The 17,464-nt window shown below is 35.9% G+C and overlaps 1 protein-coding gene across 6 annotated transcripts in view; it reads right to left on the bottom strand.

The window, feature by feature from the left end:
* The window catches only part of LOC143232052 (hepatocyte growth factor receptor-like), a 125,886-nt gene that overhangs the window by 56,397 nt on the left and 52,025 nt on the right, over window positions 1-17,464 (bottom strand). For 2 of the 6 annotated variants that reach the window (XM_076467072.1, XM_076467067.1), the window contains exon 2: window positions 15,769-15,876. The gene's annotated coding sequence lies outside the window, so the exon portion shown is untranslated. Of the gene's footprint in view, window positions 1-15,768; window positions 15,877-15,988; window positions 16,266-17,464 lie in introns of those variants that run through there. The other 4 variants (XM_076467074.1, XM_076467068.1, XM_076467070.1 and 1 more) reach the window with 3 other exon arrangements.

The raw sequence follows: 17,464 nt of genomic DNA, 5'->3' as shown, positions 1-17,464 counted from the left end.
TATGGAGTCGCTGATAAAGAGATGGTCGAAAATACCAAATACTAGTTTCTACTCGTTGAAATCCATACTTACTAATCGAATTTGTTTGATATCTTTATAATCTCCGACCCACCCAACATGCTCGCCCACTTAAATTTAAGATCAATCCCACTATTCGTTGGTTAAAGAGTGGCCCAAGATTTGGCGGTGGGTGGTGATGACTAGCTGTTTTCCCTCTAGCTTTACACTGCTAAATTGAGGACGGCTAGGATAGATAGCCCTCGTGTAGCTTTGCGCGAAATTCAAAACAAGCAAAACAAATCTACCCGGTTAATCGTCTCTTCCTAACCAAAACAATGACACCGTCAAAAAGTGCAACTTCCAGGCCATATTTAGTTTCAGGACACTAGAAAACCAAAAACGGATGGGTGAATGTTTAGTGATCAAGCAATGGTTTTTCTTCTTGCTTTTCCTCACAAAGTATAAACGATTTTCTGTTCGTTCTCTAGCAACAAAAAGAAGAAGGTCTGTTTCAGGTCAAGAAACCTTGCTGATGATACTGAGGTGCAAGCTTGTTTGTTATTGTGGTTTATAATGGTACGTTAGCGCTGCAGCTAGACAGTTATTAATTTTATATAAATTACTTATGCGCAAAGACAACCAGAGGAGTTGGTATTCTATCGTTTCACACGCTATAATGTTTCACAAAATATTTTATTCCAGAATGTTTACACGTTTTTCCTTTCAGTCCTAATGTTTTCAGTGATCTCCGAACAGTTGTCGCGAAGGTAGCAACGCGTATAAGTGAGTTATAAACAGCTGCTACATACACGTGGACGGTGTGACACTACTGTCGAATAAACAAGTTTCTGTTCTAAAAGCACATGGCCTGTGAAATCCGAGCGCAGCAGCCATTTTTACTTTCACTTATTTTTTCATGGTTTTTGAAAGAGGCGGCATTTTGATTTTTTCTATAGAAACGCTATATTGGTAGATGTGAAACATAAGAATCATGCGATAATGTGTTTTAACTCAAAGGAGGCAATGTTTTGTCTTTTAAGTATAAGTTTTGTAGTCAGTTGCTTGGAGACCGAAGGATTCATTTAATACCTAAGAAAATGAGCTTTTTCGTCGTTATGGTTTCATCTGACCAATCACACTGCATAAAACCAAACTATAATATAGCCTCCAACTCTGGCTATATTGGTTAAAGAATAAGCTACTGTCCAAAGTTTGAAACTGGAATGGATATTGTAAATAAGATTGAGTACCGAATACGACTTGTTGGAAATACAGACATTAAAACCTGTAACTATGTAATTGCTTTTCTTCATAAATGTTGCATCTCATTACTTTAGAATCTATTATTGTGGACGTTTGTTTTTATTTATTCTAATCTAAATACCAGGTAATATCACTCGACTGTCTCAATAAAAAGTTTTCTATTTATTCATATGAATGTTATAAACAATAATTGTACTTTCGTCTTTGTTTTTCTTTTTTTTAGTAACGGCTTTATAGCGTAGAGAAACTGGTGGCTTTAGATTAGAGAGATATCGGTGGCTTTATAATAAAGAAAATTGACAGCTTCGTAGTAAGTTACTGTTGTCGTTAAGCGCAAAACTACACAAAGGGTTATCTATGCCCTGCCCACCACGGGTATGAAATCGAGTTATAGAAATATAAGTCCGTAGGAATAGCGCTGTTTAGTAAATAGTTATTGATGGACTTACAGTGGATAGAAAATGACGACTTTATACTGCAGAGTATAACCATCTTCGAGAATCTTCTACTAAAAAGCTTCGTTTTCAATTTTAAACAGTTTTCAAAATTGAAAAGTCACAAAAGTCAAAAGGTTTTACGCGCTTTTTAATTTTCTTTTTACAGGGCGAGTAACTTAAAATTTGAATAACTATTCCACTATGTCTTTTATAGTTTATCAAATACTTCATATCACTAATATTATACACATGTAAGACTAGATATAAAACTAACTTCCCTAGTGGAATGTATACAGTTCTGCTCAAAGGCTATTTATTGAACAGGGACTAGCCATTCCGAAGAGGTCAGAAAACTCTGGTAATTTGTTTCAGAATATAAATCAGCATGTTTAGTTGACATATCACGTGTCTTTAATTCAGTAATATGGATTATGAATAAGGAACCTAGTTTCTAAAAATGGCTTCATTCCTGGTCGGTAAGTAACTCAAGATGAAAGCAAATGTCCTAAACACAGTATCATATATTTATTAGTATAACTTGGTTGATTTAATTTCGTGGTGAATAACTTTTTCACTTAGTCGAGCAGCACAACTTCAAGGGAACATGAATACGCTGTCATAAACCTGTTTCAAGCAAAGTTTCTAATTTCAAATGCTTTAAAGAAGAAAACAATTTTGTTTCGCGAAATAAACGAATATATTTTGAAAAGTAAATGTAATTCTTCCTACAAAATTAAGTGTTTCCTCTGTTTAATTTCAAGCCTAAGAAGAGGGAATTGATTAACACAGCAGAGTCAAATTACAAGGCGGAACAACCGATATATGAAGAAAACCAAGTCAAAAAAACTGACTTAAAACGGGAACAGTGAATTTTCAAAAATCGGCTATATGTTTCATAACACTTCTATTGGTTTCTGTTTGAAATAAAATCATCATAGATTAAACCTAATATCTTCTTTCCTGAATAACCTAGTTAATTAAAACTTAAATAATGTTTTTTTTAATACTGTTATTGCATATTTTTGTTAAGTAGTTAAAATAGTTAAGTAGGTTATTGTTTTATTTAAATTTAAGCTAATGGAAACAACAACCATTTTGAGCACTGTTATCAACTGAGGGTTACCTAAAGGATAAGTAGATTTAAGTAAAAGTGTGTCAAAGATTAACATTACAACACCGACCTCAAATGTATTGAGCCCTTGGGGATTTTTAGAATTTAAAGTAATTCCAAAACAAAAATTAATAACCTACTTTAATGAATTATTAGACTGAAGTTTGCTGAATATTATACTTTTCTCGTCGCCCTAACATATTCATAAATTGGAGTCTGTTGCGTATCAACCTCCTATGGTTTTACAATGGCCTAATTTGCTTTGCTTAAGTTTAAAATTTAACGTGGTAGCTGAGGTATATTTAACAATCCAAAATCTGCCTCAGTGGAAGTGCTTCAGCAAGAATTTAATATTTTGTTTGTCCCCCTTTCGTGTTACCACCTGCAGACAGTCTTTCAGGCATTGTTGCAACATATTTAATTAAAGTTTTCTTTAGGATTTTTACTTCAAATGTCTCTAACACACCCCCATAACGTTTCTTTGGAAGTAACTTTTGATTTGCCAAGTTTCTGATTTATTAAATCCCAGATTAGCTCAATTGGGTTGAGGTCGGGGCTCTCTCGGGGTCATTGCATCATTTGAATGAAACCAGCAGCTTCTTTCATAGCAGGCTCGGCATGGCCAAGCGTGTTAAGGCGTGCGACTCGTAATCTGAGGGTCGCGGGTTCGCATCCCCGTCACACCAAACATGTTCGCCTTTTCAGCCGTTGGGGCGTTATAATGTTTCGATCAATCCCACTGCTTGTTGGTAAAAGAGTAGCCCAAGAGTTGGCGGTGGGTGGTGATGACTAGCTGCCTTCCCTCTAATCTCAAACTGCTAAATTAGGGACGGCTAACACAGATAGCCCTCGAGTAGCTTTGTGCGAATTTCAAAAATAAACAAAACAAACAATTCTTTCATGGCTAAGTAATTCCTGCATAGGTTGAATGAGAATTTGGGGTCATTATCATCTTGGTAATGGAACCCTTTACCTATAATACGCAAACCACTGGATATACCATGATGGATCAGTATCTGATGGTACTTGTGCTGGTCCACTATTCCATCTATTTCTCAAATATCTCCTGTTGTTTCAGTAGAAAGACGCATCCAAACCATCGCACTGCCTCCTCTATGCTTCATGGTAGGTGGTATACATTGAGCTAAGCATTTCAAACTTGGACTTCTCCGTCTATAACACTCTTTTCCAAATCGTCACAGCCCAGTTTTTATACTTTCAAATTCCAATCCCTTGACAATATTTGAAAATCAACGTTAAGGTTTCTCAACTGCTACGCAACGAAACATTCTATTATTGTTGAGTCTTCTTGAAACTAGATCTGGAAAATTTTCTGTCATTAGATACATGGCCGTTTATCTCCTGCTTAAGATCAGTGACAGTCTTTCTTCTGTCTCGAAGGTCGCATAAACAAATATGTTTTACATCAGTATCATTGAGTTTAGGTATTCTACCTCTTATTTTCCTATTTTCAAATCTATCTGTATCAGTCTCACGATCTTGGGTGTATTTACAGTGTTTGGAGAGCATTTCAAGTCAGTAGAAATTTGTTGGAGAGTCCAATCAGCATCACGTAAAGCTTTTACGCAAACTTTTTTGCTCGGCTGAGAATTCTATACGATTTTTGGGCCCTGGCATAACAGGAAAACTTAATATATAGTGTTAAACACTGTTCTTAGCAAGGCTTATTTGTGTAGAGCCATTAAATTGATTTCTTATAGCATATACCGGTATCATATGCTAGCTCCTTGCTAACTTCTTTCTATATAGTAAAGACACTGCATGAGGTATCATAGCAGTTATTTCAGACTCTAGATTTTGATCAGTATGTTCATTCAAGAAGAACCCTTATGGCATGTCCTTGGTACGAATATATGGGAATTCTAAACAATGACAAGTATTCTCACCCTGGTTCATTCAGTTGTCAAAAGGAACCAGTGAAGCATCACTATAGTGTTGAAATTTACATTCTATAATGGCATGGAAAAAATATTAGTACCATAAATTGTAAATAATGACAAAACATTCTCGTGTCCTACTGTAAAATTACGAATAATTTCAACTTAAGTCTTATAGTTATTTCGTCTTTTACCGTATAAATAATAACAGTATTGTGTTCGTTTGTTGAGTTTCGCGAAACGCTACTCGAAGGATATCTGCGCTAGCTGGCTGCCTTCCCTGTGTTCTATGTCTTCAAATGTGCTGGTTTTAATATTATTATCCATCGCCGAGGGAACGTTATAATGTGATAGATAGTCTATTACAGGTCAAATATTCAGGAGATTATTATAGTTGTTTTGAATTTCGTAATTGTGTTATGGACAACTAAAAGGTTAATATAAAATTCAATATCTGTTTTAATTCGCGTTTCATTGTCAGAACAGGTACGCTGTATTTGGACATGACGTGATAATGGCATAGTACCTGTGAGATTTCGTAATATTATTTACGTCGCAAAAGTCCGAGTCTCATGAAACGTCCTTTGGACCCTAACGGTTGCCCGCTGTTATATTTTGCAACTACGACACAGCTACTCAGGTTACCTGCTTGTGTCTAATCTGGTGCTGCGGATAGCAGTTCCAGGATTTTGAAACCGGCAAGCCTGATTTTTAATTCACACTTGCCAGCTCGAAATCCAGAACTCTATCGTAGGGTCAATACATGTCCCCTTCCTCTTACGCAAAGAATGTTGGTTATTCATATAATCAAATAATTAAGACTAACAGAGACACGTGTGTACGAGCGAAGATCTGTGTAAAAGTATTTATTGATCTAAAATAATAACATAATAATATATTATGCGAAATGTTTTTCTTACGGTAAATGGGCGTAACGTAAGATTTCTCTACCCCTCAAAAATATCCAGAACTTTGCTATATACAAGAAAGTACCTTTATTACTTTTATAACCTCTTTACCCGGTCGTACCGTTTTCTGCTTAGCTGAGACATAGATTAGGTTCCAGTTACAAACGGAAGCTCAAGAGTTTAATAACATTGTTAAGTTTCTTTACAGGGAACGCAAGACTGCCTGTTTTTTCTTTGACACTCGTTTTCCCCGAACCTCGGTCACATGAAGCCTACAGTTAACTCGAAGATAAGAGGCTAGCTCGTAACTATGAAGTTGATTGGCATTCTTCCCTGTAGGTAGCTGGCAACAATGTGAAGTGTCTCTTCTTTTCAGCTGGCGCGAAATATCGGCCTAACAATAAACACTGCGGAGAGGGTCTTGTCTTCTGTGGAAAGTGGCGTGAGCAGTTATAATGGTGAAGAACCACGGTTTTAATTTATAAACAATTTAAAGTTTCTCGACCGTACAACCAACATTGCCACGCGATTAAAATGCTAAAATGTAGGAAAATATATTTTTGTAAAAGAAACAAAAACATACCAAATAATATTACACGGATAATTATACTGCTCTAATAACCGACTCAAAAGCTTTACTAAAGTTTTAAAATTAGAATCTGTTTATGAAATTATTTTTATTTCAAGTGGGTTTCTCGTCACAAATTTAATCCTTTAGATTGACAGCGACCAGCACTTTGTTTACATTCCACACACATATACATTCAAGAAGTACACATTGGATGGAAAAAAACAATACAATTTAAGAACATGGTGTGCCAAAAATTACAAAGCCCGATTTTCACTTTTTTTTTAACAGTATATCTTGATAGTAGTTATTACTTATATGGGAGCTTTCCGAATATTACCAAGAACCAAAGGTGCTTACAACTACCCAGGTAATCAATCTTCCTTCACCTGGCACGTGGCATGTACAGTGATAGTCTACTGTTTCCTAACCTAACCATGCGTATCAGCAAGAATATATTTGTCAGGTACTTTCTGTGGCAGCTCAGGTAGGTTGATTGGTCATCTGATCTTCTCACTATTTTTCCAATTTGGGGATCTTTTACAGGTTAAATTTCTGTCAAGCTCTTCCTTCTTCATAACTTAATGAATTTTGATTCATCATGCCCTCTTGGCTCAATCACTTTCTGTTTGTAGGGTTCTGTTGCTTTTTGGAATTTGGTCTTCTGCAATGTCACTAGTCCCCTTGGTCATCTCCATTTACAATCCCTTTAAATGGTTTTTCAAAACAATAAAACCTTCATCGTGATCTTCTTTTCACCCCCATTTCTCTTCCTCCTTCCCTACAAGACTATATGCATTGGTGGTGCCTATACATTGGTCAGTGTACCACTTCTTTCTCTATGTCTGGACCTACATCTTTTCATGGGTGGTTCCCATCAGGCATGGAGAGAATGAATCAAGCACAATGATATTCTAAACCAGTGGCCTGCAGATTTCAATGCTTTACATGTAGCTATTCTTAAACTTTTGTATGTGTGTCAGCCATCACATCATTTCCTTCTCCTCTCCAGACATTGTCTGGGGTTTATTCCTTTTGCCAGTTCTTTGGTTGAGTGCATATCACCCAGCATGGGGTAACCAATCCAGATGGGAAAGATTGTAGAGCTACTTTATGATTTCTTTCCTAACTTAATCAATATACTCCAATGTGTTCTCTCCCTTACAAGCACAACAGTGAATTACACTGTGTTTAAACCACATCAAACATGGTAGAATGGTAAATCTATAATGGTGTCCCATTTGATAATCACGTGCTATTAGTAATACCTAACATTGTAAATCTATCAGGGCATTCTACATGATAATCATGCGCTGTTAGTAATACATAGCATGGTAAATCTATGATGGAATTCCATTTGATAATCACGTGCGATTAGTAATACCTAACATAGTAAATCTATAAGGGGATTCTACTTGATAATCGCGTGCTGTTAGTATCACCTAGCATTGTAAATCTACGATGACATTCCACTTGATACTCACGTGCTGTTAGTAATACCTAGAATGATAAACCTGTGATGGCATTCTACTTCATAACCACGTGCAGTTAGTAGAACCTAGAATGTTAATTCTATGGTAGTATCCCACTTGACAATTGTATTCCTATGACAATTATATCATCACTGACAGCCTCATACTATACTGATACCAGCTAGATATATGTACGTGTGTGTGTTTAGTTTTACCACATTGCTTGGCAAACTAACATTATTCTATGCTACCATAAACACAATGATTAGAATATTCAGAATATCTGAGCAACGGTTATACAAATCCATTGAGAACAACAGCTAGTAATTCGAACGAAATGTAGTAACATATTATAACATTTTATATCACATTTAGTTTACGGTCAGTTGATAGGATTTTGAATGAACAGTTTAGCTAACTATATAAGAATACATTAAGATAGTACTAGTAGTTCAGATCAAATCACCGTTTCCATCTATTAGGGTGGTTTGCAACGCAATAACATCTCAGCAGTTTAAAAGCAGCAAACGCGTTTGTTTTGCGTTCATAAAAGAGGAATGAACAGGCGCGCGAGTATAACAAGTTTATGTTAGGCGAGAAGACTCGAAAATTGAAACAGTTAAAGTTTAGCCTGCTTAAAAATAAAATTACATTGAAAACCTCTAGTAGAGAGAGTAAAAGAGGTAGAAGCTTGATCGGTGAAAAACAACCCTAACTCTTTCAGAAAATTCAGTCCGACGTAGAGACTTAATATCGTTGGTCATGCGTATGAGTCAACTTTCTAGTCGGTTGCCAGGTTAACCACAGTTAAGACCTGAAACCATTTACGACAAATAGAAAGCCATACGATTTTATTGTGGTCGAGTTAAGCTGTTTGATTAATTTTGGAGGATAAAACACCGTGCTACAGAAGGGGCTATGTGTGCTGTGCCCATCAGTATAGAAACCTGGTTTTCAGCGTTTTAAGACTTTACACTTGCCGCTAAGCCACTTGGGGTAATGACTAAATAAAGTGGAAACGCTGTTTAAGGTGTTGAAATAGAGTGAGGAAAAATATGAATATTTGATAGTCATAGTGGGAAGACAAAGGTATAATAAACTAATCTAACAATAGAACGTTTCACTAACCATATATTTGTCGTTTGTGTTTTTGTTTTTTTCTCCAGGCTTCGACAAACACAAAACAAAACACAGCCAGCATTGAAAAGGAACAAAACATGTTACGTTACCGATAGAAATTTAAGTATATTTTGTTTCTAATTAAAAATTGCATTATTTATTCAGTGTAAGATCTTCATGTTGCTGACGGGTCGAAGATAATAGAAACTGTAATAGTAGGAGAACACATAAAAATGAAAGAACATGAACGACGTTAAACTTGTACTCGGAAAACCTATTCAGTGATTTCTATAAAGACTAGTTTACATTTGATCTGACTATACAACTTCAACACTTTACTAACAAGTCTAATTTACTTATAAGACACACTACAGTCGTAAACCGACTATACTTTTTCCTGTTCAAGCATACCTGCTTAATGATCACTGTTTGACTTCACTAACCGCTTGAAGGGAGACAACTACATATTCCTGATGTATTAACAGAGAATGGTAGTTGCTTGGTATTTCCATGTGAATAGAGACCTTAAAAAGGTCATGTTTCTGATAATTCAGGTCCAACATAGAATGGTAGTTGCTTGGTATTTCCATGTGAATAGGGACCTTAAAAAGGTCATGTTTCTGTTAATTAAGGTCCAACAGAGTATGGTAGTTGTTTGGTATTTCCATGTGAATAGGGACCTTAAAAAGGTCATGTTTCTGATAATTCAGGTCCAACAACGGATGATAGTTACTCTAAATTGACAACAAGTAATATACCAATCTTAACTAGTTGTTAGGAAGCTACCAAGGAATATCAGAATTCTAGAAAAGTATCAAGATTTTGATGATTTATAGCTGAAGTATTCTAATAACAGACTTGATGTTTAAAATGTTACAGTTAATATTAAATCAGTACATCTTTCTATCCTTTATCTATGAATTCAAGGTAAAACTGGATGGCATTATGATTAATCTGAGTTTGTGAATGATTATTCTTAATGAAAATAATTGGTTTGGTTTGAATTTCGCGCAAAGTTACACGAGGACTATCGGGCTAGCCGTCCCTAATTTAGCTGTGTAAGACTAGAGGGAAGGCAGCTAGTCATCACCACCCACCGCCAACTCTTAAGCTACTCTTTTACCAACGAATATTGGGATTGACCGTCACATTATAACGCCCTCACGGCTGAAAGAGCGCGCATGTTTGATGTGGCGGGAATTCGAACCCTTGGTCCCTCGGATTACGAGTCGAGTGCCTTAACCACATGGCCATGCCGGGCCTAGTGAAAATAAATTGAAAACTTGTTGTTTTACCAGAATAAATGATTACTCTTCGTTATATGGGTAAATTGTACAAATGTTAGCACCAGAAAGAGAGATAAACTCGAGGTGAATCTGAAATCAAACAATAAATATTAATTTACAAAGAACTTTGGGTAAAGTTATATGTATAAAAGACTTCATTCACTAAACACAAGATCAAATTTCATTATCGTCTTAACTTTCAATGGTAGAAATAAATAAGTCACATTAAATTTCAAAACAGACGATAAATAATTTATAACCCAAACAACTCAGCAACCATTTATTCGTGACTATACCATGTTTGCTACTGCACTTCCATGGTATATGATAGTTTAATTGAATTTTACAACATTCAAGTCAGAATAGAGAAAGTTGAAATATTATCCCAGCAGGTGGCGTCATGTTAGCAAAATATCAATCTTTGTTCCCCACTCACTTCATAATTACACAGAAGAAAAAGTGCGTAGTAAAAACCGGAAGTGATGACAGACTCAAATTGTGAGGTCATATGAGAGGCAAGGATGAAAAAAAACCAACAGAGTATGCCATATACTAATAACAGTGTTTTGAATAAATTTTCATTAGAAGAAGTGACGTATGGTTTTCTAGGTTGTAAAATTCACTAAAAAGCATATCCGATGGCAAATAAATTTCTATATCTATTGTTATTCAGTTTCACTAACATTAGTATCATCTTACATAGGATGTGAAGCCTAATTTCTTAATATATCCAACAATACAAGAAATAAAGCCTTAATAGTTTTTATTTGGTTAAATTCAGCGTAGAAATATTTGCTCTGTTTACCAGACACTGAATATGTGTGTTTCATGTCATATCTTTCTGATATTGTTAACTTAATTTTACCCTCACCCTGACACAGGGGCATGACACTAAGCCTAAACTGTCTGGATTTATAGAGCATATAATTCTTTCTTTTTTCAAATACTTCATTGTATATTTGTGTTTTTTCTTATTCTAATATTCCAACTTATGATTGTTTTTAATCACACAGGGAAAATTCTGGAATTCGTTGTAACTAGCTTCCTTGTCGTTGGAAATGGAGAAGTAGCACAGCAGTAAGTCGGAAATGTTACAACGCTAAAAATCGGATTTCGATACTCGTGGTGTCACATCAATAGTCCTTCGTACATTTTTGGTCTTAAAAACAAACAAACTTTGGAAAACGTTTATCTTTTTTTTCTCTCCTACTTCATGACACACTAGTTTTTTTTTCTGATAATATAATTTCTTTATTTTTTTCACATTCAGTACAAAGTCCTTAAATTGGAAAAGTCAACGTACTTCCACACTCTAAGAAGAATTTAGTCACTTTGTGACTTTCAAAGATTTTCTAAACGGGTTCTTGTTTTTGTGTTTTTTAGAACTTTCTTACAAAGGCCTGGTTAACTGTGCATAGTCGTCCCTAACTTTCAACTGTAGACTAGAGGGAATGAAGCCAGTCAAGTACATCCCTTTCCAATTCTTGGGCAACTCTTCTCTTGACAGATAATGGGAAGTAACTATCACTCTTACAACGCACTCACGGATCCAAAGTATGAAGCACATTTTTATGGCAATAGGATGCGAACCTTGAGCTCTTGGAATCACAGTCTTGTCTTGCTGAACTCTTTGTCACGCCCGGTCTATAAAACAGTCAGAGTAGCCCACTGCAGTGTCATACACAATGTATCTACTGGAACGTTGAAACCTTTCATTGGTGAAAAGAAATAAATTGAAATTTTCCCTTCAACTGAGAAATCATATTGTAACAGCTTAATTTTATCTCTATATTTCCGGTTCTTATTAGACTTCAAATTCACACCATAACTATTTCAACGAGTTCTGAAACATATAGGTGTTATTTGATATAGGCACTTGGTTTAACACGATACTTGTTGTCTAGTAATGAAATCTGAAATTGTTTTAATCTTCAATAAGATCTGAACGTTGTTGGCTTTCTCTAATGACCGTTTGCTACTTCAACGTACGACATCACGTGCGGGCGAAAACAGCTCCTTCGTCGTTCCTTTCCAGATACTATGATATTAATATATAATTTAAGGCTTAAAGTAAAGGAAAGCATACAATAATATCTCAATCACATTATACCTGCTAAATCCACTTGCCAAAGAAGCCTTTCGTTAAATACCAGGACTCTTCAAGTTGTCTAGCTGCGACAGACACAGTAGAGGTTAAGGGATTATTTATGCCAGTAAATGGCATGAAAACAAAAGATATAGTACGAAATGGATTGTTGTGGTGAATTATACTTTCTCATTAGTTATTCCACTGATTCGATTTTTTTTTGCTTGTGTTTAAGATTCTGCGCAATGTTACACAAGAGTTTTCTTAGCATATCTGTCCCTGATAGACTAGAGTACCTTAAATTAAAATTAATATATTATATTACTGAAACAATAAAAAATATATCTCGACATATAAACCAAATGTGTATTGTAGGACAGTGTTATCTAAAGTGACTGCAAGAGTCACAACCTTTAGTGGTTGCTCAAACAGATTTACGACACAGATTACACGTGAAAATCGACAACGTATTTTACGCAAATGTAATCGGTTGGGGATCATGTTTGAACTTGAAAGACTGATTTTTAGAATACGATAACCTTTCTAGTCACACCAATCAGAAACAGGTCGATAACAGTTGTACTCCAATATGAAGTTTACACAAAGAGAAAAAAAAATTTTTTGTCTTTTTTTTTTTTTAAGAAGCTAATAATCCTTGACCGATTTTTGTAATAGCTGACCCAAACTTGGGACAGAATTTTTCGATTGATAGGATATCAGCCACACAGCAAAAACTGTGTATACTAGTAATTCATAGAATATAATTAATTTAAATGAATGTCACCATCATTTGGTAATCAAGTAAGTTGAAACCTTTTGTAAAGGTTGAGCATTGTTCGTTTGTTTGTCTTTGAATTTCGCGCAAACCTACACGAGGGCTATCTGCGCTAGCCGTCCCTAATTTAGGAGTGTAAGACTACATGGAAGGCAGCTAGTCATCACCACCCACCGCCAACTCTTGGGCTACTCTTTTACCAACGAATAGTGGGATTGACCGTCACATTATAACGCCCTCACGGCTGAAAAGATGAGAATGTTTGGTGTGACGGGGATTCGAACCCGCGACCCTCAAGCTACGAGTCGAGCTTTCTTAACCACCTGGCTATGCCGGGTCGGCTGGTCATGGTCGAGTGGTCAGCGTATTGGGTTAGATATTGAAGATTCCAGTATGTGAGATATACTGGAAAGCATCATATTTTTAGCGGTGAGCAGTTTTACTGAAGTTACAGTCAATCTCCTTGCTCGTTCCAAAGAGTCAGACAAGCCCCCTTGGGGTTCGGGTGCTGCTAGCTGTTTGCCCTCCCTATGATTAGTGGCTCCACATCAAGGATTGTACTTGGGTTTAGAGACTTCTGACTCGGCCATTTAGTCCGTAAGGTCTCGTTAGAATATTCCAGTTCTTTTGACAATATTGAAAAAAAAACTAACATTACTCAGTATTTTAACAATACGTTATAATGATCCATGAACAGGAAGACAAAGAAATATTAGGCGAAACGGCAGTACGTATTTATGTGTTTATATGACATGTATGACGAATGTGTATTTTTATATACGTATGTGCATGTATTTAGGTACGAATACATGAGTATCTTTGACGAGTGTTTGTGTTTACATATGTGTGTGTGTGTCTTATGTGTTGAGCATTTCACGCTGCGCAAATTTAGTATATCAGCTTCAAATACACTTGTTATCAAGGAACATTTAACTCTCTGTTGTGCTGTAGTCTTCCCACGGGTTGTAACAGTACTTAGCTACTTTTCCACTACTCTATGTATACTTGAAAACTCTATTGTTTCGAGTTACGTCATAAGTAATCTATCACTTGTGTCTTAGCTTAGAAACTCTTATCGTTTGATCTAAAACACTTCCTAATATATAAAGCTTAAATTAAGTGTTGGAGAGTAAAGTTTGTATTCCGAGCAGCTAAAATAAACAAATGCACAGGTACAGAAAAATTGTTACAGAAAGAATAGTACATCACGATTTCTAGAAAGAAAACAAACCATAAAAACCTTTACTGCTATTCTTAACAAACATTTGAAATACTACACTACACATAATTAAATATTTTCTACCAATACTTATTTATTCCACCTAATATATAAGCCAAAAAATGAAACGTAGAAAAATCTCTATTTTTAGTCACGGCTCGTAGGATGGCTCTGAGTTTTTAAGTACAAACTTTTATTTCATAGCTCCGTCATTTCCCGACCGATTTGAGATATAATTACAATTTACAGTTTGGGAGGTCAAACCCTTTAGACTGATGTATTTTATCGAGCCCAAGGTTTCACATATTAATTTATTATAATTCTGCATTAAATAATTTATTTTTTCAGAGTACGCTGGTAGAGATCTTGATAAGTATGTTTGTTTTTTGTTTCTTTTTATTTCACACAAAATTACACGAGGACTATCTGCACTAGCCGTCCCTAATTTAGCAGTGAAAGACTAGAGGAATGTCATGACTACCCACCATCAACTTTTGGGCTACTCTTTTATCAATGAATAGTGGCATTTACAGTAACATTATAACGCTCCCATGACTGAAAGGTCGAGCATGTTTAGTATGACGGGGATTAGAACCTGCAACCTTCAGATTATCAGTCGATCGCCCTAACCACATGGCCATGTCGGGTCCTTTGATGAGTAATAAATTCGAATGGGATACACGCAAGCTCCACTCTTAGTATTGCTGGCGCACAAAACAGCTAATAGAATGACTATTTCTCTCTCTGTGACAAAAATTCAATTTATATAAAATTGAATACGTTATAGAAATACGATTTTTGATACGTATATAAGTAAGTCACGTGACAACCACAGCCAATATAAAGTCGAGGTGGAACAAAATGAATCACAACTACTTTTAACATTATTTGGTGTTTTCTAGGTATAATACGATTCCAGGAAAAAACTGATAACTTTTGAGAAGACCCCTTTGCAATCCATTATTTAGATTCTTACTCGCTATTATTAACTTAAATAAATCGAAATAAAAACAAAAAGAACTGCAACCTTGATCTCCTATTTCTGGTACAACTTTCAACGGTTTTGAAAGTTTGTTTCCTTGTTTATACACCTAAGATTTTAAATGACTTTGTCAAAAAGTTATAGATCAAAAACCAAGCAAATATACATAAACATAAATTATTCTTTAAGAAGGCAAATGTATCAGAACCCTTTTTTTTTTTTCACGAGTTAACGTTTTTCATCCAATAAAGCTGTTAAGAACTTTTTGATAAAATTAACTATTGTATTCCCTGTTTGGATGCGAACAAACGGTACTTTCTATCATTCCCTTAAAGTTATATCATCAATTGAAAGTTTTCAATATATCGACAGTTACACGAGAATACTACAAGAATGTGTATGATGTTATGACTAATTAACACACATTATCACTATTGTTACAGTACTCATTATGTTAATATTATTGAGATTTTTTTGTTTGTTTTAATGAAACTACTTATGTTAGTTTTACTGTTATTACTAACCTGTAACGAAAGCCTCTAAATTACAACCTACCTATTTAGAAGCCGGTAAAAAGTATAGAGGCTTCCGATACAATAAGGTAGTAGATTCGGATTCTTAAAATAAATAATCAACAAACATACTTTCGCCTACCCTCGAGGTACGAAGATGTCGTTCGGCGCAGAACTCTATTACTCTAAACACCCAGCTCCAAGTCTGCTGTACTGTTCCTACTGTATCGCTTCTCGGTACTGAAAGAAACAAGGATCTATTACACGCTAGATATAGAACAACAAGTTGAAAGTGTCTATATTATATTTTAACACTATCGTGTCTATTCAGCTCTGGTGCGCCTCAACTCACCAGGACCTCGTGTTCGATGGCGCCTTTGGTCTACGGCATCGGTTGAAAGGGGGGGAGATGGTAGGGAGGTAAGGAGATATTGATGCGGTTTGGTATAGAGATTTTATTGTGATTTCGTAAATGGGTCATGACGGGTTACAACGCAACCACACAGCTCGTGCCCTAACTCGTCAGTGTTATACCTCCTTTCTACCGTAACAAGGAAAGGGTATGCGGCTGTCCCTCCCCCACGGGCATGAATGTATAGTATCAACGTCAAATTGTGATTAACCTTCGGTGGCAGAAGAACAAAACGAAATCTGAAAAAAAAAACCAAGCGCGTGGGAGCGCAAGCCATATGCATGGCGTAAGATACGTGCAACGGTAGCACGTGCCTTGATAATTGTTAGGACAGGATGCACAGTTTTGTTGCGTTAAGACGCATGTTTATTTTCATAGTCAGAGTTAAGAGATCAACATTGGGTGTTTTACGTCAGCCTAAAATAGAACCACTGTTATTCTTTTGATAAATATTTCTACTGTGTAATATATATATACATACTGTCTGACATTAGATTTAAAAAACATCGCAGGAAATTACTTTAACGGGACCGAAATATAACATTCCTTAGGAATTCAACTTTGCTTTAGGAATTGCATTTTCTTTTAGTTAACTTTCCGATCGGAAATGCATGGTCTATCCATATTTTTTTTAGATAAAATCAATGAAAATAAACATATTGCATCAAGTAAATAAAAAACAATTCATGGGGGAATGCAATTTTATTTCGTTATTTATATCCCTTTTTACTATGAACTATGACAAGTGTAATTTTATCCCTCTACGTTTGTTTGTTTGTTTTTGAATTTCGCGCAAAGCTACTCAAGGGCTATCTGCGCTAGCCGTCCCTAATTTAGCAGTGTAAGTCTAGAGGGAAGGCAGCTAGTCATCACCACCCACCGCCAACTCTTGGGCTACTCTTTTACCAACAAATAGTGGGATTGACCGTCACATTATAACGCTCCCAGGGCTGAAAGGGCGAGCATGTTTGTCGCGACGGGGATGCAAACCCGCGACCCTCGGATTACGAGTCGCACGCCTTAACACGCTTGGCCATGCCGGGCCCTTTATCCCTCTAGGTTGAAACGTTATTTTAAAATATTTTGTCGATGTACACAACAGTTTTTAGGAAAAATGCACAAGTACAGTGGTACTTTAGAAACATTCGATAATAGAACCAGCGCAACAACAATGGTACTTCAGAAACATTCCAAAGTTGAATCACGGGTAATGTTCAATTCCACCATCACCACCACGACCCCCAAAAAAGGAAAAAAAGAAGATTGGTTTTATCGTTTATGGAACCGTTTTAGTGTTTAATTTTTTTGCTCTACCGATATAAATGAAAATACTGTAGTTTAATTAAAACACAATAGAGAAGTGATGTTTACACTTTACAGTCGTTTTTCAGCTCGCAGCACACGTAAATAAGTCCG

This window comes from Tachypleus tridentatus, chromosome 11 (assembly GCF_004210375.1).
Source record: "Tachypleus tridentatus isolate NWPU-2018 chromosome 11, ASM421037v1, whole genome shotgun sequence".
NCBI classification, from domain to species: Eukaryota; Metazoa; Arthropoda; class Merostomata; order Xiphosura; family Limulidae; genus Tachypleus; species Tachypleus tridentatus.
The sequence above is the reverse complement of the archived record's forward strand: the minus strand, read 5'-3'. Positions and strand labels throughout refer to the sequence as shown.